We start from the raw sequence: 23,920 nt of genomic DNA on the forward strand, positions 1-23,920 counted from the left end.
CACGCCCACCTCTGAAGTGGCCACGCCTCCGTGGATACCTGGTTTTTGTCCAGGAAGTAAAGACTGGGTGGGGGACAAGGAAGCAGCTCTGATGGGCGGCCGGACCAAAGGGACAGGCAGAGAGAGACGCAGATCCCCTTTTCCTCCGAACGTGGGGCGGGGGGGGGCGCCTAACAGAAAGTTTTTCAAAGAAGAAATCCTAATGGCTAAAAGGCACATGAGAAAATGCTCTACATCACTGTCCTGTCCTGTCCTGTCCTCCTGTTGTTCATCAATTTTCTTGCGCGGGCCCAGTAACTCTCCATTGTGAGACTTTGTTGTTATTGTGTTTGGCATATCGAATACATCACGGGTAGCTTGCCAGGCTTTACCAAGTGGGCAAGATGCTCTCAGTAGCTTGCCGGGCTCTCTGGAAGGGGCAGAGGAATCGAACTCAGGTCGGCCATGTTGGCTGTGTGCAAGGCAAACGTCCTACCCACTGTGCTATCTCTCCAGCCCCTCTACATCACTAACTAGGAGTAATTCCGTAATGCAAGCCAGGAGTAACCCCTGAGCATCTCCAGGTGTGACCTCCCCCCAAAAAAAATAAATAAAAAGAGAGAGAACACTGGCTTCTCCAAAGCCTGAGAGCCTGGAATGGCCTTTGAGGCTGGCACTTATGTGCATATTCTCTGGGTTTCCTTGGTCTGGATTTTTCTGCCAGAGGTTGATCAAGTATTGTCAAAAAGGATCAGCTTCGAAGGTTTCAGTGAATCTCCTTCAAGTTCTTAATTACAGTTTCTGTCTCTGCTGAAGTTTGTCATCTCTGTAGGGGTCCAGACTTCTCTGGGTCTGTTACTGGCACTGCCTGGTGAAGCCTTATCAAGCCTTACCAAGCCTTATTCCTGTTTTCTGCAAAGTAGGCTTTTGTGGTTTCAGGACTATTGATTTTATTTTCCAGGAAGTTCATTGCCATTGCCCTCCATTGTGGGGAGAGGAGAGAGCTTCCCTATCTACCTGTCTGCCTACATCAATTGGACTACCACTCAACTTTAAGAAAATTATTTTTTATACTGCCTTGGATTGAACTTGAGGTCTTTCACAATCATATCAAGTGGTCTGATAAACTAGATCCCTGACCCAGTTGCTCAAGTCTACTTCAGTCTTAACATTCTTTCCCTCCCTTACTGTTCTTCATGTAAATCACCAATTTCTAGTCCTCATACAGCTTTGTGTCTGCCAGGGCTTTTACTTCCTTTTCCTGGAATTCCGTTTTCTTACTTCCTACTGGTTATTAAGATTGTAATTCCTACCACTTAAAATACTGGGGTTTTTCGTTTGGTTGGTTGGGTATTTAGTGAAGCAAATTTTTATTGAAAGAAATTCAATAATTTTTGAGAAATGTAGAGAGAAACAGCGATTATCCTGTTCAACAGAGAACTCTTGGGGCTTCTCCAGTGTTTAAGAAAAAAAAATCTTTCTGGTGATTATATATAATTTCACTAAATTTTTTGGGCCTTGAATTATTGGCATATGTGAAACTTAATCTGGGCATTTTCACAGGGAAAGACTTGAATTCTTGAAGGTCCTTTCAAATTCTTATCAGATTCTTTAGAGTCTCCCTTCTACTTTTCTGAGGAGATCCACCTTTCTCTGGTTGGGACCTCAGCATCTCCAAAGAACTCAGGATTTGCATTTCAAAAGAATGTGTAGTTTATGCCTTTGGGCTACTTCAGGGTTGGGCAATTTCTTCTCAGTCTTGTCTCTCAGTATCTTTCTCTCTCTCTTTTTTTTTTTAAGTATAATAGAGAGTTCTAAGAAGAGGTACTGCTCAAGAGAGAACGTGCACTTCTCCAGAGTGGAGAGAGCCAGTACACATCCCAGTGTTAAAGTATGAAAAGTCCTTATCTCAAGAAGGGAGATGCTGGCCACAAGTCCTCAGATGGCATGTACCTGGCTGCAAAAAAATTCACACAGGTAGCACATGCATGTCGGGGCATTTTGTCGTAAGTTGTATTATTTTCCCCACATGCTTTACCATGCCCCCATCTCAGTCTATCTGCATGCAACATTTTTCCCTACATAAATACTGTTTTTATAGTGAGTGTTTTTTATTTTGCTTGTTATGTTTGGGAACTACACAACACTGTGCTCTGGGCTTCCTTCTGAACCGGGTCTTCAGTGTGCAAAGCAAGCGTCCTGCTGACTGTACTGTCACTTTGCCCCTGAAGTTTTGCTTCTTGAATTTTATTTTGGATCTAGACTTTGATTATTATAATATTAGTTTTGTGTTTTCCTTCTTTCTGCATATTACCATTAAAAAAAGAATTCTTTTTGTGAAATGAGACTTGCTAAAGCGCTGAGAAAGTAATGATTATTTCTGCCCTCTTCATTGATATCATTCTTCTTAGTTTGTATGCTATCAGATACATCATGAAAATCAATGAGTAGGTTCAATTGAAAGAAAATTATATTTTAAGTGAATTTATGAGATAATGAACAAATGGTATCAAGAAAATCCAGGCAGAAGTAGAAATCCAGGCATAAAGTTCACCAGAGGCACATATACAAATCAAGTCCAATATATAAAATGTAAACTAACACACTAATTTGGAAATGAGAGGGGTATTCGTGTATGTTACTTTGAATTTGGAAACAATTTTCTCATCCCCCTGGGAGCAAGCCATAAATATTTTTCACAAGATACCAACAGTCCAAGCAATGAGAGTAAGTAACTCACAGCTACTTATTGAACAGAAAGGAACATTCAGGGAAATTAAACATAAAATAATATGTAGGAAGTAAAAGAGTTATAAGAGATTTAATCAAATTCATGAATTTCCACTTGATCAAGTTAATTGTTGTATCTTGAAGTCAGATGCTATTATACTTTGTCAGAGACAAAATATAGTATATACTGTTAAAATTCTTGTTCTGAAGTTTCTAAGTCTGCTATAATTTTTTTTTGTAGTCAATAGTACTGGTCCCATGCTTAAATTCATTGTCATTAAGAAATGTAATTAATGTGCTTTGTACTAGAGATTCTAGTTCATTAATAGAAATGTGCTGAACTCTTAATGACATTAAAGACCATAAAATCTATTTTGGAACAATCAGTGTCCATCAAATTGATAGTTGCCAAATAAAGAATATTAGTCAGTTGCAGCTATGAGCCTTGATAATAACAATTGAGTTTCTATTTGTGGAATTCCAATAAAGACTACCTGTTTGTTAACTCTTTCATTGAATATTTTTACAAATTTTGAAACAAGTTGGAACTTAAAGGATGTATTAGTATGTTCTTAATCAGTTTAAACCTTGTACTTTACTCATTAGAGACTTTAATGAATCGGAAAGCCTTTGTACACGTAAAGGTACTAAAAGGGTCAAAAAATTTTATACTAAACAGAGGATTTCTACTTAGCAATGGGATGTATTATTGTGTATTATATTAATCCTTGCATCTGCATGTCATATTAGCCTCCTTACAGCAATAGCAAATTTTTTTATTCTTTATTATACACACAAGTATTTTGTAGATATTTCCAAATGAATAACTAATATATAATTAACCACATATATGGCATATATATAAGAAGCTCTTAAATCTCATTCCCATATATAATAAGTGTGACAATAAGTGGAAAATTAGCAGCCAACAAAATGTTCAATTTTTTTTTTTTTTGTATAATAGAATTGATGGGCTGGAGCTAAAGCACATTAGGTAGGGCATTTGCCTTGCACGTGGCCAACCCAGCGGACCCAAGTTCTATTCCTCTGCCTTTGATACCTCCACCCCTCTAGGAGAGCCCAGCAAGCTACCGAGAGTATCTCGCCTGCATGGCAAGCTACCCGTGACATATTCAATATGCCAAACACAGTAACAACAAGTCTCACAATGTTACTGGGCCTGCTCGAGCAAAAGCGATGAACAATGGTAGGACAGTGACAGTGACAATCGAATTTATAGCACAGCGGGTAGGGAGTTTGCCTTGCACATGACAAACCTGGGTTCAATTCATCCATCTCTCTCAGAGAGTCTGGCAAGCTACCAAGAGTATCCCGCCCACATGGCAGAGCCTTGCAAGCTCCCTGTGGCGTATTTGATATGCCAAAAACAGTAACAACAAGTCTCACAATGGAGACATTACTGGTGCCTGCTGGAGCAAATCCATGAACAACAGAAGGACAGTACTACAGTAATATAAGTAATATAATAGAATTGAAATCCTCAGTAATTTGGACTCAAATATGAATTTCTATATAATCATGTTCTAGAACACCTTGGAATTCTTTTCATAGGTAGACATTCTGGGAAGAATGATTGAGGTAACAAGAACTCTTCACTGGGCAGACTTACTAAATCAAATAAATAACACATGAGAATCTTTACTAACATTAAAGAATAAGTCAAGAGTAACAATTTGTTCTTTTCATGTTTGTTTTCACTGAAACATAATTTTACTGAAATGTTGACACTTGTTATATAATCAAGCTTATTCTGCAAATTATAGTGGAAGTGTGTCAGATGATTATTATTCCACTGAGACAAATACCACATCTATAATCATGACATAAATTTAGCTTTGTTAAAAATATAAAGTAGCAAATGACAGATATTTTTGTTATATGTTAATACAAGGTATTTGTATTTTCTTTATTATGGAAAATTTTTGGAGCTATCCCTGCAGATTAGTTAAAACATATGTGTTCTAAATGAATTGAGAGATTCATTACCTAGTCTAAGCTTAGATAAAGATTGAGATACTTTGGGGAGAAACTATGAATGATGCTTTTATCCCACCTAATTAAAAGAAATGAGTGGATTTACTGTATACTTGTTCATTTTTATATTTTTTTGTCATACCCAACTATGCTCAGGGCATACTCCTAGCTCTTGGCTCAGGGATCACTCCTGGCAGTGCTCAGGGGACTGTATGTGATACTGGGCATCCAGTCTGGATAGACTACATGCAAAGCAAGTGCCCTCCCCACTGTACTATCTCTCCAGCCCTGACTATATGCTTTGACAGGTTAGAATATGATATGTTATTTTCACCTTTTCCTTCTGGATATCAACTATCATTGACAGCAGTGATGCCGCTGGTGGTCCCCAGGTGATTTACGTGAAGTGGGGGAGAAAGGGCAGCCTCTTTCTCTCCATCCACTCTGACACCAAGGGAAGTGGATGGAGAAATCTAGGACTGCTATGAGCTGTACTCTTGGCAGGAACGAAAAGTCAATTCTAGACCTTACCAAGGCCTTTTAGGGTCTCACCTTCTTCTCACAGAAAAGAATTTCAAGAGGAGACTAGTAGTGAAGTAAAACAGGAGAGAATGAGAGTGAAGGAGGAGGAGGGAGGAAGAGAGGGAGAAGGGGAAGGAGAAGGAGAGGGAGACAAACGTGGGCTTCTCCAAAGTGGGATTCTCCAAAGTTAGAGAGAGCTGCACCACACATCTCAACAGGAAAGATTCGGGTGACATGTGCAAGGGATAGTAACACATGTGTGCTTCCTTTGGTCAAGTTGGCTTTTATAGGGTTTTTTCCAAGTTGCCCTATGTGGGGCTTTCTACCTGGCAAAAGTCCTTTGCTCTGGTGGTTGCCAGGGGGAAGAGTTAGGAGCAGTTTATGAGCTTTGATATTCTTTTCCTGAACTTTGTGCCTGCTGGAGTTTTTTCTGGAGGGTGCCCCTTTTCAGGGCCTGAAGTGGCACCAGATAAAGGTCTAATAAGGCTTTAATTCCTGTCTCCACAAGGTAGGTCTTGGATGCCATAGGGCTAGTGACAGAGTAACTTCTTCAAATCTTATCTCTTTCATTTTATTATGTCCCAGTATTCATTGGGGATAGGGGTAGAGGTACCCCTTTCCCTGTCTGCCTTCTTCCCTGCTTCAGCTGTATTTTTATTGAGTAATTGTGCTTGTCATTAGGTATATTTAGGTGATCGGTGCCCTATTTCCATCTTGACTTGTGATAAACTGGATTAAAATAAATATAGGTAGGGGGCTGGAGATATAGCACAGCAGGTAGGGCGTTTGCCTTGCACGTGGCCGACCTGGGTTCACTCCTGGCAGCATCCCATATGGTCCCCTGAGTGCAGAGCCAGGAGTAACCCATGTACATAGCTAGGTATGACCCCCCAATAAAAGTAAGATAAACATAGGTATTATGCATGCTATATTTTCCTTGTTCAAAATATTCCTTTTTATAAGTTTACAAGTTTCATAGGCCAAAAGTACTTTCCTCTCTTCCACTGTCTGCATCTCTGTCACTGTCTGTATACACATATGGACTCACAAAACACATGTCAGTAATTATTGTATAACAACTTAGTCCAAAATTTAGCACCTTGAAACAAACAGTATTTATTATCTCACATAATTTCTGAAGTCCAGATAACCAGCATTGCTTTACTTAGTTTAAATGTTTCTTAGGAGATTATATGCACATTATTGACCAGGATATAACATCCTGAAGAGTCAGTGGAGGTTGGAGAAATTATTTCTAAAGTTACTTGGTTGCTGGCAGTAAGTTGCTGCATGGCCTCTCCATAGGGCTGCTCCTAAGTGACTGTTGCTGGTTCCAGAGCAAGTGATGAGAAACAGGGAAAAAGACCCAATTACAATGGACACCATTTATTTCGATCATGTGAACTCTGAAGTTCACATTCATCTCTCAATTTGTCATTAGAACAAAGGTACCAAGAAATGAACTACACTGAAAAAGATGGGAATTATGCTCCATCTCTTAAAGATAGCAGTATCAAAAAAGTTGTGGACATTTATTTTTGGATGCGGACTATCTCCCAAGCAGCACTCAGGAGAAGCACTTAGGCCCATCACTGTGATTCTCTGCCAACTGGGCTACTGTTCAATGCAAAGGCCTGAGTGTGCCACCTTGGGGTTCTTGAGGCCTCTATTCTGCAACTGACAATGTTCAGTTGACCGTGTCATGCTAGTTATTGAGTCTGTACTATCCCTTCTTAAACTTCCATGCTACATGATTTAAAGAGAAATAATATTTAAATCTTAGTAATTCCACTTAGAAAATCATTCGAAATGGGAGCAATTAATGAAGGTTTGTGTGTATTGGGTTGGAGGGCATAAACAGGGCATGTGCTCTACCATTAAAAGTACATCTTTAGCTCCGCAAATGCAACTTGTATGTGAAATCATAGTTGTTTCTTTATCTGTTCTTCTGTTCCTTGATGTAATACTGTCATTCACCGAGTATAAAATCTAAGCAGTATATTTCTGATCTCATAAAATATTTTACTGATATCTTCATGTTTTGATGCATATTAAAATTATTGAATCATTATATATTTGGAGTAAAACTGTTTGTCTAGGATATTAGAATCCTCAAATATATTGTTTGGGGATTTACCTGGTACTTCATTGACAATATGAATGCACATCTGGACATTTTTGTTTGCTGTCATCCTGCTTCCTAGGGAATGTAGTCTTGCTGATGCTAAGTTTGGCTGGAGAACAGAATAATCCCGGGTCCCCAAAGTCTGTTAATATTTTATATCATGTGTATTTTCTTCATTTATTTTTGAACGATACAGCAAGAAATAGTTCCTCTAAGTAGGGCATTGCCCTTGGTGGACATTATCCCACACAAATGACTTCTTGAGGGATTCTAGGAGCCCAGGGAAGCAACAGTGAAGTGCAGACTGCTTTACTCTTACTCTTGGTGACTTCATCAATTGTAGAGAAGGTGATGTTCTTAGTGAATTATACTGTTCTCTGTGCATGCAAGCCTGTATGTATGTTTGAATAGGTTCCTCTGTATGTTTATGATGGTCTTTGTAATCAAATTTTAGCTTAACAAAATACTGAAAATGGTTTTTGTAATAGCTAATAATTCATTAATAGAATTTAATAATCAACACTAAATGATCAGCCGGTCTAAAAACTCTCTCAGTGGTAGTGATCTCTTAAATAGTGTAGGAAGTAAAAATTAATATACCCTCAAATATGCTCATTATTTCTTAATGATAGATACTGAAAAATATAAAACTGGGCCAGAGAGATAATATAGTGTGTAAAGCCTTGTTTGCTCTCTAGCACCCCATATTGTAGCTGAGCTTGGTCAGGAATGATCCCTGAGCCAGAGCCAGGAGTAAGCCCTGAGCACTTCCAGGTGCGGCCCCCAAACAAAAATGTATACATATATGTATATATGTGTGTGTACACATATTTGTATGTGTATCTATCTATATATACATACCTATATATACACACACATATATAATATCTGCCTTTCTTAAAATGTATAAAAAATGTTAATAATCGCACCATCATCATACATTATTTAACCTTTAATAATGTCTATAAGAAAGTATCTTTACCGAACTAGCTCTTAGATATGGTGAGTTCAATTTATTATAAAAATGAATTTCATTTTAGCTTAATCCAAGGGATAGGATAGTAGTTACTAGAATATGAAAAGGCCATTTTTTGTATGCTACATTCACTAAAAGTTTTAAGGATCCCTAAGATATAGGTGGAACTGAAGTTCCTGTGAAATCCCACTGTTAACATATCATAGATAACATGAAGGTTAATTTATTTTTTCATTGTATTTCCATAAAGTGAATGTTATCATTTAGCTATTATATTTTCATGCACTATTTCACAAATATTTCAGTTTAGTTTTTAACTTTCCTCTCTTTAGGACACAAATGATTGGAAACCAAAATAAATTAACTGATATTGTAAAGCACAAAAGAACCAGATGAACTAACATTTAACTGCATAGTGATTAAACAGAAGAATTAAGATTTGAGAAAGAAAATGTTGATAGAACAAAATAAGTGAATAGAATACCTATTAATAAGATGTCCCATTTAGAACAATGGCATAGCTGAGCCATTAATTTTAAAAAGCAAGGATGGAATTTACAATGGAATTAGAAGAAGAAAACAGGGGAGAAAATGGAAATGGAATAACTTAAACACTCAGGTTAGTCATTCTCAAAAATGTCAGAAGTAGCACCTGTGAAAATTGGCATTATAATAATGCACAATTATTTCTTTTAGGTCTCTTTTTTAATGACAGAAATTTTTAATCTCATGTTCTAGGGTCTAGAAATGTGAAATCAAGGTGAAATCGGTGAGGCTCTGCTTTCTCTGGCCTCTAGGAGACAGTTTGTCCTTGCTTCTTCCGGCTTTGCTTACAGGCCCATGTCTCTTGCCTGTCAGTTCATTATGCCGCACATGTATATCTTCATATTCTTTGCCTTTTGTTCGCCTTGCTTGTAATGACACCAGTCCTATTGGTGTCAGGTCCATCCTACTCATGAATGGGCTCCTTAAAAACTAATCTGCGGTGACCCCATTCCCAAATAAAACCACATATAAGAGGCTGGAGTGATAACACAGTGGGTAGGGCATTTGCCTTGCACGTGGCCAACCCGAGTTCGATTCCCAGCATCTCATATGTTCCCCCTAGCACCACTATGAGTGATTCCTGAGTGCAGAGTCAAGAGTAACCCCTGAGCATGGGCTGAGTTTGACCCAAAGAGCAAAAACAAACAAACAAAACCACATACTGAGTTACTGCTGGTTAGAGCTTCCACATCTTATTTGGGGAAAGCTCTCAGACAATATTATACCTTTTTCTTTTCACTATTTGTTTGTGTACTGGAGGCCACACCTGGCAGTTCTCAGGGCATACTCCTGGCTTTGCTACTCAGGGCTCTCTTCTGGTGGGCTTGGGGGACCATGGGGTGGTGGGAATCAAACTTGAGTCAGCCACGTGCAAGGTAAATACCCTACCCATTGTACTATGGATGTGGCACCTTTTGTTTCACTATTGTAGACAGTATAGCAATGAATATTCTTTTGTGTACATATTTGCATATGTAGGGAAGTATTTTCAGATGAAATTTCAGAGGCAGAATTTTTAGGTCAAGTAATAGCAATTTTTGATTTTTTAAAATTGAATCACCATGAATTACAAAAGTTACAAAGTCATTCATGATTGAGTTTCCAGCATCCAATGTTCCAACACCACTTCCTTCCATCAGTGTCCCTAGTTTCCCTCTTTACCCAGACCTGACTCTATGACAGGCACTATTTTCCCTCCTTTTCGCCTTTTAGGATGGTGGTTTAGAATACTCTTATTAAGCAGGGTAGTAAGCATGTTACTTTACCTCCTTTTAGCACCTAGTTCTAGTACAGAGTGACCACTTCCCTCTATTACGGTCATAGTGAACCCCATCCTGACTCCTTCTTCCCACCTCCCACCCAATGCCAAATGTCCTACTAAGTACCATTTCTCTTGCTCTTCATTTCTATTACCCTTGGGCATTAGTTATTCTGCTATGTTTCTTTATATTCTGTATATGAAAAAGGGATTTCTGCATTTGCTTAGTTTTTAAAATGGAAACCATTTATTTAGACTGTGCTTTTGAACCTCAACGTTTGGGATCAGATTTCTCATATACTATGTATACGAGAGGCACTGGTTTGACCTCAGCATCACATGATCCCCTAAGCAACAAGCTGGGGTTAGCCCCTGAATTCCTCAAAGTATCATCTTAATAAGGAGGAAAGTAGTTTTGTTTTCTTTTTGATCTTAAAATAGCTTTGATTGGGTCCTGAGTCTTTCACAGTAATGTATTTTTTTCATGTAATTCTTATCCCCAGAGGTGAGTGCAACTATTCCTTGAGTCCCACTGGTAGACAAACCTATTCTTTCCCCATTGTCCTCTAATTTATCCTCTAGACTATGATAGTAACCTCCAAAATTGTATTGCCTCCTGAATTCTAAAAGAAAAATTAAGAAAAAGACACATCTATGTTTAAGACCATTTGACTTCAGGATGTAAAATATAAATTTTTATGGAGTTAAAATTAAATATTAATTGCTGTGTTAATTACTTCTAGTAAAGCCTTTTTCATCATGGAAGTAAATTTGGAGTTTACAGTATCCAAAGTTATTGTAAAAGTATTTACAGAAGGGGGCTGGAAAGATAGTACAACAGAAAAGGTGCTTGCCTTGCACACAGCCCACCCAGGTAAGATCCTTGGCATACTATATGGTCCCTCAAGCCTGTCAGGAATGAGCCCTGAGTGCTCTAGAGCCCTGAGTAAGACCTGAGCATAGTCAGATGTGAATTATTCCCTAAAAGTATTTGCAGAAGACAGCATAACAGAAAGAACATGTATTATTATTCTCTCATCCTCATGACAAAATCTTCTCCAAAGATCGAATCAATAACAGACTCCTCTGGGAGACTACTATTGAGCAGCTCACAGGACATATTCTGATAGAATGAAGTTGGGATAGCTTCACCAGGAGAGCAATATGCTATAGCTTGAAGAGAATTCCTAGGAGCAGATCCCTAACCCAGGTAGACAATTATGAGGGATGGAACCCTGCCTCAGGAAACAGGGGTGGTGACATTGAGCACCCAGTACCCTCAACCATCCTCTATCTACAGTATCAGAACTGGAGAAAAGTATCTGAGAGAGTGTATCTATCTTAGAGTTAAGGTACATACATGGATCGCAATTGGATGTAGGCATCATCTCAGAGGCTGTTGGCAACTTTGCTGGGAGACTATTTTAGTGGCAATCAGGCTTTCACATCTTGGTCATTGCTATAGCCCAGGCCCTTGGAAATTGTACCCAGGTGCCCCCAAGCACTCACAATCTTGGAATCCAAGTCACCCCATAGACGTGTTCCACTTTACAAAAGATACGCTATGAATGCCCAGATAGTTACTTGAAAGGATAGTCAACATCTGTAGTCACTATAGATTATTATAGAAAGCATTAGCAAAGAATTCTAATTAAAACCAAAGGGAGTACTTCTACAAATGTACAAAAGGGAATTAAATATAAAAGATTGGAGGTAGCAAATATTGTTAAGAATCTGGAGCAAACAGATCTCTATTACAGTATTGGGAGTGTAAAATGCTATAATCACTTCATGCAAAGTTCTGACTTTTTATTTAAACTTAACGGAAACATCCACAGAAAACTTCTCATGCAATATAATGAAAATGTACAGTTATTAATCTAATAATAGAATGAACATAGCTTTATTCATTTTAGTTTCAAACCTGGAAAAATTCCAGTTGCATATCAACAGAAGCTTGGGTAAACAAACTCATTTATTCAATGAAACAGAGTGGAGCATTGCTAGAGTAACAACATGGAAGAATCTCAAAAACATTATGCTCATATAATAAGACAGTATGGTAAATAGGATGTTATTCCATCTTCATAAAACAGTAGCACTGTAGCACTGTCCTCCCATTGTTCATCGATTTGCCTGAGTGGGCACCAGTAACATCTCCATTGTGAGACTTGTTGTTACTGTTTTTGACATATTGAATATGCCACGGGGAGCTTGCCCGGCTCTGGTGTGCGGGCAGGATACTCTCTGTAGCTTGCCGGGCTCTCCGAGAGGGATGACGGAATTGAACCCGGGTCAGCCGCGTGCAAGGCAAACATAAAAAAGAGTAGGAGATGTAAATTTATTGTAATAAAGATTTCAGTGGTTGCCTAGGATCTAGTTTGTTAAATCGAGGACAAAGATCCTATCACGGGTTGGATAACTAATTGTGGAGGTCCTGAAAAATTTGGCATTGGTAAAATTTTTCTGAACATGTAAAGAATGGAAATAAAAACAAATTGTATAATGAGTGCTAGATGTTTCTGATAGTGTTCACCCATGTTGCAATTCTCAGATGAAGGAGTCTCAAATAGGAAAAGTTGAAGAATCCCTTCTCTGAGGAGTGGAAAGATGGCATTAAAAGTAGTTTGAGGAAACTGCTGGGAATGAAGGGAAATTTCAGTATCAAATCTATTTGGAAATGTTTATTCTGTTTTCTTTTTGTTGATTCTAATTATTTGAATGGGCATAACAATTCAGTATCTTGATCGTAGTAATAGATTAACAACATGTGGAAGTATAGCAAATCTCATCAAATGTAAAAATTATTAGAAATAAATCACACCTGAATAATGTAAGGAAAAAGGAATAAATGTTGACATTACATTAATAATGTGTGTTAAAAAGCTGAAATATAACTAGAATGACTGTACTATCCTTGGAATTTCATCATACAAATGAAATGAATTGATGGAGGTTAAACAGAGATTTGGTAAAGCATATAGAAGAAATTTGTTTAATTATTTATGAAGGGTATGTGGGTGTTCTAAAATTATGTCAGGGTTTTCAATATGGCTACTTTTATTGTAAAAGCTTTGAAAAGCAAAATGATATATGAAGATGTTGAAAAAAAATTTGGGGCAAACTGTTTGAATATGTTATCTGTCAAAGAATTGAGTTTTCGCACAATATTATTTAGGTAGACTTTGAAACTGTCTCAATTGGTGTTTTAATTTGGACCAAGGTATATTCAGGAAGGTTATTCTAAGAATTTTTTTAACAAAGTTTCTTAACAAAGAAAGTTTCTTAACAAAGACCTGGGACATGTTGACATCTTAGAACTACAGATATGAAGCACCTTGATATTCATCCTCTCTTTGCAAGGTGAGAACATACTAATTAAAGATGTACAAAAGGCACTGTGTTAGGTCATCTAGATCTGTCTGCTCTAAATTCTAAGAAGCCAGTGTTATTTGGTATTCTTCAAGCACATCTAATTCTCACAGAAAAGGCTCCATTTCATAAGCTTAATGTTCCCACCCACTCTTTTTGGCAAACGCCAATTTCTTTTACATGGAATCCCATTTTTCTTGGCCATGATGTCCAAACTTTTATGCTGTTATATTGAAACTGGTATACAATGATACTAAATGTATATTTGTTGAATGCATAACTGACTGGATGATTCTTTTCTTTTATCCTTATGCATTTTCCTATTCCAGTATCATTTGAATTCAATGAGGATCAAAAGGATATTCACATATAATTCATAACTAGATAGTATAGGACTGAGACACATATTTTAAAATTAGTGTTATATTTATTTCCTATATACCACTTACCTTATGTTTTGTAAACTTTTTATTTTTTAAATGTAATGAATATAATATTATTTAAAAATGCTCTTATGAATTAAGTAGAACATGAAATCAGTTTATCAAGTAAAATATCTGAACATTATACTCCATCATGCTTTATTTTGGAAGCCAAAATCTTGTCTAAAATTGAAAAGAGGGCCTCACAATCTAGTTATCTAACAATATTCTGGTGACATGTTTAAAAAGGTTTATAAAAATAACAAATTTGCTCAGATAAGTAACACCTACATTAAAGAATAATAGCTTAATATTGCCTTCCTACCACACAGAAGAATGAATATATTTATGTTGTTAACCTTTGTCTCTCACTAAGGAGCAACTGAAAATTGTTGACCTACTCTAGGCCAGAAGTTAATTTTTTTTTATAATACACTTCTAATACCTTGTCTCTTACCCTTTTCAAGGGTCTCAATCACCCCTCATTGGGGATATTTTAATTTTAAGTTATTTTACCTGCTAGCAGAAGGTGTGCCTCTATAAATCTTTTTCTATTATTTTAAGTCTTTTTGTGGTAAGCACATGTGCTATATTCATTAGTTTACCAGAACAAAAAAAGTGTCATCATGAGTTGTGCCATCTGAAGGAATATTTTATTTTTTTCAGAGTAAATGTTCTTTTCTGGTTGAGATCCAAACTGAAATATAGAATTCTCTCAGGCTGAAAAGCAAACTTCATAATACATTCTCCTCAAAACCAGTAATTTGTTCCTGGCAAGAATAACTAGACTTTTTGTTCCTGTTTAACTATTTCTCACCTACTATCATTTAGGCATTTAAAAATAAAAGTTACTTAACAGACTAATTATAAAATAATTGTTCAATAAATGTTATCTTACTCTCCACCTCCTTGTCTGAATATGTACTAGATAAAAATTTACAGCTCTATGTTTCACAAAGAATTAATGTTAATAAAAGAAGTAAAATAAAAACTGTAATGTTAAAAAAATTCGAAAGGTTTTTTTAAAGAGCAGTATTTTCTCAGTAATAACAGGTATATCCAAAGTTATCATATATGTCTCAGTACTACTTACAACTAAAGCAAGGTTCAAAGTTTGTAAAATTTCAAATGAGTTTGTCTATCTAAATAACCTTGATCTTTTTATGAAGTGATCTTTGTAAGGTACAATTTTATTTCATTTCTTTAAAATTCTAGAATGGATTGCCTTGACCTACATGATAAAATCAGACTGAGAATGATGTGAATCTTTTACTTATTTCTCCAGTATTCTATTAGCCCTCATAGCTGATTCCTTAGTTCATCCACAATGATAACCTTTGTTTTACAATATGTTGGAGGTTTAAAAATCTTTTTCTCCTGCGAGGTGTACCCACTTGGACTAATATATTCTTGTTAAAGATCACAATATTCTCACTCACATTTGAAGAATCATGACTTACCTGAAGATGATCATAAATTTACTCTCTGGTGGGGTAGTCCTAACCACTGCTTTGAACTAATATGCAAGCTGGAGAGGGGAGGGTAGAGGTAGTTTCTCTTTTAACAGTCATAGCTACCGCTACCACACAGTTTGGATATGTAAGACCATAGTCTATTTTGGGAGCCATACAACTATGAAAGAGATTTATACATCTGGGAAGATAAAACAAAGCCAAATGAATCAATCACAAATAGTTCCTATTTCAGCAGGACAATTTTAATGAGATGTCATGCATGCCTCTCATAACTTATTGAAACTAGTTAAACTTTATTATTGAATTTCACTCAAAAGTCCACGAAAGCATGGCTTACAAGTACCAATTCACTTTTGTGAAACTCTCCAGTGCTTATAAATAGCAGAGTCCAGGCTTCTTTCTGTGCCAAATTTCTTATCCCACCTCCTTTGACTGATTTTATATCCTTCTGATGTTGGTGGGCCCCAAGGGTGACTTATGTGAGCGGGGAGGAGAAAGATGGTCACTTTCTCCCCAACCACCTCTGCCACCTGGAACCCAGGGTTACTGGGTTCTTGTCTCATCTCGCAGAACGGAATTTCAGGAGTAGACAAGCAGTGAAATAAATTGATTTTATTTGGAGGATTTTTAGGTGTGTGTGTGGGAGAGAGAGAGAGGAAAGTACACATCTCAAAGGAGAGATGCAGGCGACACATGTGCGCGGACACCACATGTGCTCGGCCACGTGGGCGCAAGCCACGTGGGCGCAAGCCACGTGGGCTCGGGCTGCATATGCACGCCCTTCCTTTGTTCAAGGTGGCCTTTATAGGGTTTCTCCAACCTGCCCCCACATGGGGCTTCTTCCCAGGTAAAAGTCCTTTGCTAAGGAGGTTAACAGGGAGGATGGGAGTGGTGATGGTCTTCTTTGGGCTGAATCACTAAAGTTAATCGGATTAAAAGGGAGGTCTGAGCATTTTGAAAAAGAGGAACTTTATGGGGAGGAGGCCTATATCTTCAGGGTCTGCCAATGGTCTTATCAGCTCTTTATTTTCTGTAGCCACAAGGTGGGTCAGTCCTAGAATTCTTCTTCCATGAAACTTTGTTTATCCAAGTTTTATTGCCAAGGGCCTTTCCCTGTCTACCTGCCTATATCACTTCCTTGCCAATTCTTACAGTCCAGCATAGTTTTGCCATATCAAATTCACTCCCTACTTCCCCAGCCCTTGAATTCTCTTATAATCTTTTCCAAAATATTTAGTCTATAATTTCTTTATTCTCATTATTTGGATGGGGATAAATTCAGGGTTTTCACATACTGGATTTTGATTGTCAAACCCCTTTTATCTAGGCAAGCATCACAAATAAAAAGTTTGTGGTAGAAGTAGCTCTGGGGTCAGAGACAGATGGCTTGCAAACTCAGGGTTTCATGTGGCATCCTAGGCTCTGTTTGCTACAGCTTTGGAGGTCCCTCGTACCACTGCTGAGCTGGTATAGCACCAACCTCACTGGGCCCTGAGCATTTAGCTCTGTGACCTATTGACTGAGAGTGGCCCTCAGGGCAACTGAGCACTATTTTTGGAGACCCCCACCAAAAATAAAATTTAACTTTGTTTTCCAGAAATATTTTCTGTGATCTATGTTTGCTTTGTAGTATAACATATTTTAAAATTTCTTGACAGTCTTAATTTCTCTCAAGGATATATGCTTTTCATTCTAAGTAAGAAGGAAGTACACATATTTGGAAGAACAGAGAAAAATGCACAAGCATTAATATTTCAAGTTTTAATAGTTTTTTATTTCTTAGACATTTTAGGAAACAAGCAACCAAATGAATACTAATGTTCTTTTCTTGTTAAACTTGATTTTGTTGAAACAAATTTACTTAGAAAGACATGAGGGGAGTGTATATTCAATAAATAAGTGAGTACTCTCTCCTGCCACATGCATTCGGTGACCATGAGCTGCTTCCCCACCCTGGCCTGCAGCTGCTGCCAACAGACGTATGAAGGAGGGAACAGGGAGCCACGCTGGTTGGTGATCAGTTGCCATTTATTCTTCCTCTACCTCCTTCCAGTCTCACTCACTGCCCATGTTTCTCCTCCTCAATTCCACTACCACAGCCCTTTTATAGAACAATATCTGAGGGTTGTGGATAGCAATTACTCTTAGGTGATGTAGCACACTCAACATATGAAAGCCCTTTCTTCAAGGGAAGATCTTCTAAGACAAAGATCTCATCCTGCTAGGAGATCCACTCAAGGGCAGAATTTCAACTAAGGCCATATTTCTTCATTCCTTAGTCCATAACCATTTAAATGGTCACCTTAATAACCTTCCTAGTCATTTTTTATGGACACAGTAATAGATATATTAAGCTTAAAGGGTGGTTCTCCTAGTAATATCTTGTTATAGATCCCAGACTACAGTCCTCAAGCCAAATTAGTCCTTCCTAACTCTAGCAGGGTCCTTGTTCAGTTACTTCTCTTTCAGTCATGACAGAATATGACCATGACTATGATCTTAACTTATTATAAGTTTTATGACACTTAGCCTGTCTCATTTCAATGCCAGGGTAGCTTACCACTTGCCCTGGGTTCATCCAGTCCCTTCATTGGAACCCTAATTTTGGGGTGCTAGGAACTAATGACAACGGAGGATTTAATCAAGTAAATATGACAGATGCTCAGGAGTAAATATTATTCACAGATCACAGATCACAGATCATCCTGTTATTCGTTGATTGCCTCGAGCAGGCCCCAGTAACGTCTCCTTCATCCTAGCCCTGAGATTATATTCAAGGCTATTTAGGAGAATGAGACCCATCATTGTTACTGGTATTTGGCATATTGGGTTAATATTTCAAGTTTTAATAGCTTTTTATTTCTTAGACATTTTAGGAAACAAGCAACCAAATGAATACTAATGTTCTTTTCTTGTTAAACTTGATTTTGTTGAAACAAATTTACTTAGACATGAGGGGAGTGTATATTCAATAAATAAGTGAGTACTCTCTCCTGCCACATGCACTCCACGGGGAGTTTGCCAGACTCTGCCGTGTGGGCAGGCTACATTCGGTAGCCTGCCAGTTTGTCAAAGTAGGAATGAGATGTCATAATAAGATGTCGCGCAGCTGCGAATGTGGCCGCACGGTTCCGGGAGCTGGTTTTTATAGTCTCTGAGTCTTGGCCGCTGATGGGATTACATGGCGCCAGGGGGCCAGTTGGTGGGTGTGACCCCGCCTACTGGAATTTGGAGGATCTGGGTGGAGGATGCTCGACTCCAATCCGAGTAGGCTTGGAGATCTCGGCCCCGGAACCCACGTGGCTTTGTCCCTCTGCCGGTACCTTCAGGTGTGCGGAGAGTGGTCTCAGCATGGTGGTGGCTGGTCCTGGAGGTCTTCAGCTGCAGGGGCCCTGGTCAGGGCGGGGAAGAAAGCTCAACCCGCTCCCCTCCAAGGGGCCCTGGCGAGGAATAGCCAGGCGTGGGGTCAGGAGACTGCACTGTTCTCCCTCCGGGAGCTGGTTTTTATAGTCTCTGAGTCTTGGCTGCTGATGGGATTACACGGCGCCAGGGGGCCAGTTGGTGGGTGTGTCTCCTGCCCCCGTGCCTGGCTATTCCTCACCAGGGCCCCTTGGAGGGGAGCGGGTTGAGCTTTCCTCCCCGCCCTGACCAGGGCCCCGGCAGCCAAAGACCTCCAGGACCAGCCACCACCATGCTGATACCACTCTCTGCACACCCGAAGGTACCGGCAGAGGGACAAAGCCACGTGGATTCCTGGGCTGAGATCTCCAAGCCTACTCGGATTGGAGTTGAGCATCCTCCACCCAGATCCTCTAAATTCCAGTAGGCAGGGGTCACACCCACCAACTGGCCCCCTGGCGCCGCGCCGTGTAATCCCATCAGCGGCCAAGACTCAGAGACTATAAATACCAGCTCCTGGAGGGAGAACAGTGCAGTCTCCTGCCCCCGCGCCTGGCTATTCCTCGCCAGGGCCCCTTGGAGGGGAGCGGGTTGAGCTTTCCTCCCCGCCCTGACCAGGGCCCCGGCAGCCGAAGACCTCCAGGACCAGCCACCACCATGCTGAGACCACTCTCCACACACCTGAAGGTACCGGCAGAGGGATAAAGCCACATGGGTTCCGGGGCTGAGATCTCCAAGCCTACTCAGATTGGAGTCGAGCATCCTCCACCCAGATCCTCCAAATTCCAGTAGGCGGGGGTCACACCCACCAACTGGCCCTCTGGCGCCCTGTAATCCCATCAGCGGCCAAGAAATATTATTCAGAGTCAATTAATCCCCAAGTTATAAAAGCATAGCATTAACTGTCTTCCTATGTCTATTCAAAAAGAACATTGCTCCAAGGTAAACTATGCAAAGGACATAAAGAAAAGAGAAGATCAATATTTCACTTACAACTACAAATTCAGAGATCTCTGAAGATTTTGACTTTACAAGTCACAGGTTCTGGTTAGGGGGAGTGAGTGATTAACAGATAGAGAAAGCAGAGCACAGAGGCGTTAAAGATGAATACCAAGGATATGAGAGTGTCTCAGGAGCATTGTGATAGGTATTTTTCAGTAAACCTACGCTCCCTGCAAAGATCAGAGGAGAAATGACAAACCAATGTTAAACCTAAAGTGTTTAGAACTATAATCCAACAGGGGAGAGAAAGAGAGGAACAGATATTCAAGAGAAATTAAGAGCTTCTCCAGGGTAGGAAAGAAAAAAAAAAACAGATGTGCATTCAAGGAAGAACATGGGCTTCAAAGAGTAAGTCATAGCTTTCTACTTGAAAAAATGAAACTATTCCTTTCTATACTTCATTTTTTGAAGAAAATTATTAATGGAGATGGAATAAAAGGGTTTTTGTTTTGCTTTTTGGTTCACACCCGGCAATGCACAGGGGTTACTCCTGGCTCTGCGCTCAGGAATTACCCCTGGTGGTGCTCAGGGGACCATATGGGATGCTGGGAATTGAACCCGGGTTGGCCACGTGCAAGGCAAACACCCTACCCTCTGTGCTATTGCTCCAGCCCCGGAATAAAAGTATTTTGTACAAGTATTTGTAAACATATATCACTAAATGAAAATGCCTGATTTGATTTATTCAGTTTTTTTTATAACTAGTAATTCTTTCCCATCTAAATTTGTTTTATAATCCCCAGTACCCAATATGGTTCTTCAAATACTGATAGGCATCACTCCTGCTGAAGCAACAGCACAGCGGTAGGGCGTTTGCCTTGCATACAGCCAGCCCAGCCGAGCCGTGTTCGATTCCTCCCCCCCTCTTGGAGAGCCTGGTGAGCTACTGAGAGTATCGTATTCAATATGCCAAACACAGTAACAACAAGTCTCAAAATTGGAGACATTACTGGGCCCGCTTGAGCAAATTGATGAACAACAGGAGGACAGGAGGAGAGTGATCACTCCTGATCACAGTCAGGTGTGGCACCAAAACCAAAATAAATAAAATTCATTTCAGTGGTATCTTCAAACTCATTTTTATAAATAGTATCTATAGTTTATGTTTCTTGAATAGGCTTGAGATTCAGCTCCAGAGTTTTAGATAAATAATTACTTTCAACGAAAATTTACTAGATCCAACCATATATTTTATATTAGATCAATGTTTAAGGAAAGGAATGATGTGAAATAATTGGTCTTATTACACCCAAAGAATTGAACAATCATTTGGGCTATAGCAATAGCACAGCAGGTAGGGCATTTGCCTTGCACATGGCTCACCCAGGTTCAATTCCCAGCATCCCATATGGTCCCCTGAGCACCACCAGGAGTAATTTCTAAGTGAATGAGCTAGAAGTAACCCCTGTGCTTTGCTGGGTCTGACCCAAAAAGCAAAAAAAAAAAAAAAAAAAAAGAAAGAAAGAAAGAAAGAAAGAAAGAATTGAACAATTATTGAGTGAAGATTATAGCATCTTAAATCCACTAGTATTGTTGTAAACTTTTATGAAAATTAAGCATTTTAAAGTGGATAATTAAAGATAAAACTAAACTGACGCTGGAGCGATAGCATAGCAGGTAGGGCGTTTGCCTTGCACGTGGCAGGCCCAGGCTCGATTCCCAGCATTTCATATGGTCCACCAAGCACCTCCAGGAGTAATTCCTGAGTGAAGAACCAGGAGTAACCCCTGTGCATCGCCGGGTGTGACCCAAAAAGCAAAAAAATAAATAAAACTAAACTTGTCTTCACCTATTCTCCTCACTGATTTCAAAATGTGATTTTTTTCAGACACATTTCAAGTTAGTTAATTTTATGTCAAGATTTAAACAGCAGTACTACTTCAAATTGATTCAAATTGACTATATGCATAATGAACACATTCATTTGTTTATTAATATTGCTTCCCAACTTAACTTATGTATTAACCAAATAAATTATTTTGATAGTGTTATCAAATTTCAGAAAATATTTTATGCTATCAAATTAACAAATCCAAAGTTTGGCTGATTTTATATCAATTACCTATGTTTAACAATATTTTTCTGAAAACAAAGCTAACAGATTTGTGAATTTTTATGTTTACAATTTGTACAATTTGTAACTTGGTTAAGATTCAAATTTTCTTTAAATACTAAATTTTCTTTAGTATTTCTTTATGTTGCTTATATACTTGACAAGAGATACTGTTACATTTTGAAAATTTATTTTTAGAATCTTTGGAAACCTCTTCATTTTCTAAAAGAATTTGCTGGGAATGCTGATATACATCTTGCTTACCTAGTTTAATATATCTTTTTTACTTCAGCCCTTAACCTCATAACATTTATATTATTTATTATGTGGGGACTTCAATTGATTTTTAGGAGGTTGTTATAAAAAAACCCTTCAACATAGCAATTAAGATTCATGATGCTTGTTGCTTTAGGCTTCTCAACATTGCTCCCTATTTAAAAACTAAAATTGTATTTTTGTCATTGAAAGACAAATTTCAATTTGTCATTGAAAGACAGTTTTAGTACAAGATTATTAAAAAGTCACTATGGTTAGGGAAACTGGTAGAAGTGATAGAACATGATACAGAAATCTACTGTTTCTGAAACATACCCAACTCTTTTGACTAAACATTTTGGTATCTAACTAATACCAGTAGATGATATAAGTGATTTCTTTTTAATTCTATAGGCTAACAACTTGAACTCCATCATATTTCTTCAAATGTATTGCATTTTAATCTAACAAAGATGCTTCTATCCCTACTTATTGCTGTAATGCTGCTGTAAAGCAAGCTAATTCAAAACTCAGTAGATTATAACTGCAAGCATGTTTACTTCACTCGTGTATTTTGCAGATTGTCTGAAGGTCATCTTATCTGGTCTTAGTTTGAGCATTGCTTCCAGTCAAGGTAAAGGGTTAAACCTGCTCTACTTGAACCAGAGACCAAAGAACTAAAATATAGCACTTCTAATAATGTGGCAAAGGGGAAGAATGATTTCATGTTCGAAAAAGGAACCATAGGAGAGCCTTACCTTTGGCTGATGTGGAAGAATTCCTAAATACTACTGAGAAGATGTTGCTAAATCATTGTACTTGACACAAGAAATATTCTTAACCAGGTCCTAGTCACACTTCCTACAAGTGGCTCCTTAAGCACTCATGTATTGTTCGCCAATACATCTTATTCTTTCTGTTTTGCGGTCACACCCAGTATTTGGGGGCTACTGCCAGGGTGTTGAGAATTGAATCTGGAGTTTCCACATGTAAAGCCAGCTCCCTGGATCCTTAAACTCTTAGCTTCCACAGATCCCATCTCCTTCCATTTACTTAGCCATCACTAAAGAGTGTTGATGAATATGTGCTTTATTTCACAAATAAATTTTCTGAGATAAGTTTGTGTCTTGACAGTAGAAATGTCAATATTCAGCAATCTTTTTATTTCCTTTTGGTTTCTTAATATTTTTTGCTTTGATGGCTATACCTGGCAGTGCTCAGGATTTACTCCTGGGTCTGTGCTCAAGAATCACTACTGGTGGTGCTCACTCCTGGTGGAACCCTATATCCACTACCAGGATTTGAAGGAAGGTGCATGCAAAGACCTTAACCACTTTATTGTCTCTCTAGCCCTTGGCCTTATTTTTAAATCTCTAACAACTGTTTAGATTTGGATTTTTTTTTTTATTATTTTCATTGAATCACAGACACAATTACAAAGTTGTTCATGATTGGGTTTCAGTTAATCAATGTTCCAACCCCCATCCCTTCAACAGTGGACATTTCCCATCACCAATATCCCCAGTTTCCCTTTAATTTTAATGTAATGACTTTAAACAGAAACCCCATAACTAAGCTATATTAAAACTTAATTTTTCTTAACAAGCTATCCCCATGATTTGGATTTCAACAAGCATTTTTCCCTTCATGTACACTAGCTGTGAATTGTTTGGCAGTCAGCTCATTTAAGCTAGTCCTTAGTCTTAGTTTGGCTTCAGGCCTTAAATGGGTTGAAGTCTGGTAAGCATGTCCCTAATTTTTCAGAGACTAGCAAAATGTCTGGGCAGACTGAATTAGCTCACTTTGGGGAG

This window comes from Sorex fumeus, unplaced genomic scaffold (genome assembly GCF_029834395.1).
Source record: "Sorex fumeus unplaced genomic scaffold, SorFum_2.1 ptg000086l, whole genome shotgun sequence".
Classification (NCBI taxonomy): Eukaryota; Metazoa; Chordata; class Mammalia; order Eulipotyphla; family Soricidae; genus Sorex; species Sorex fumeus.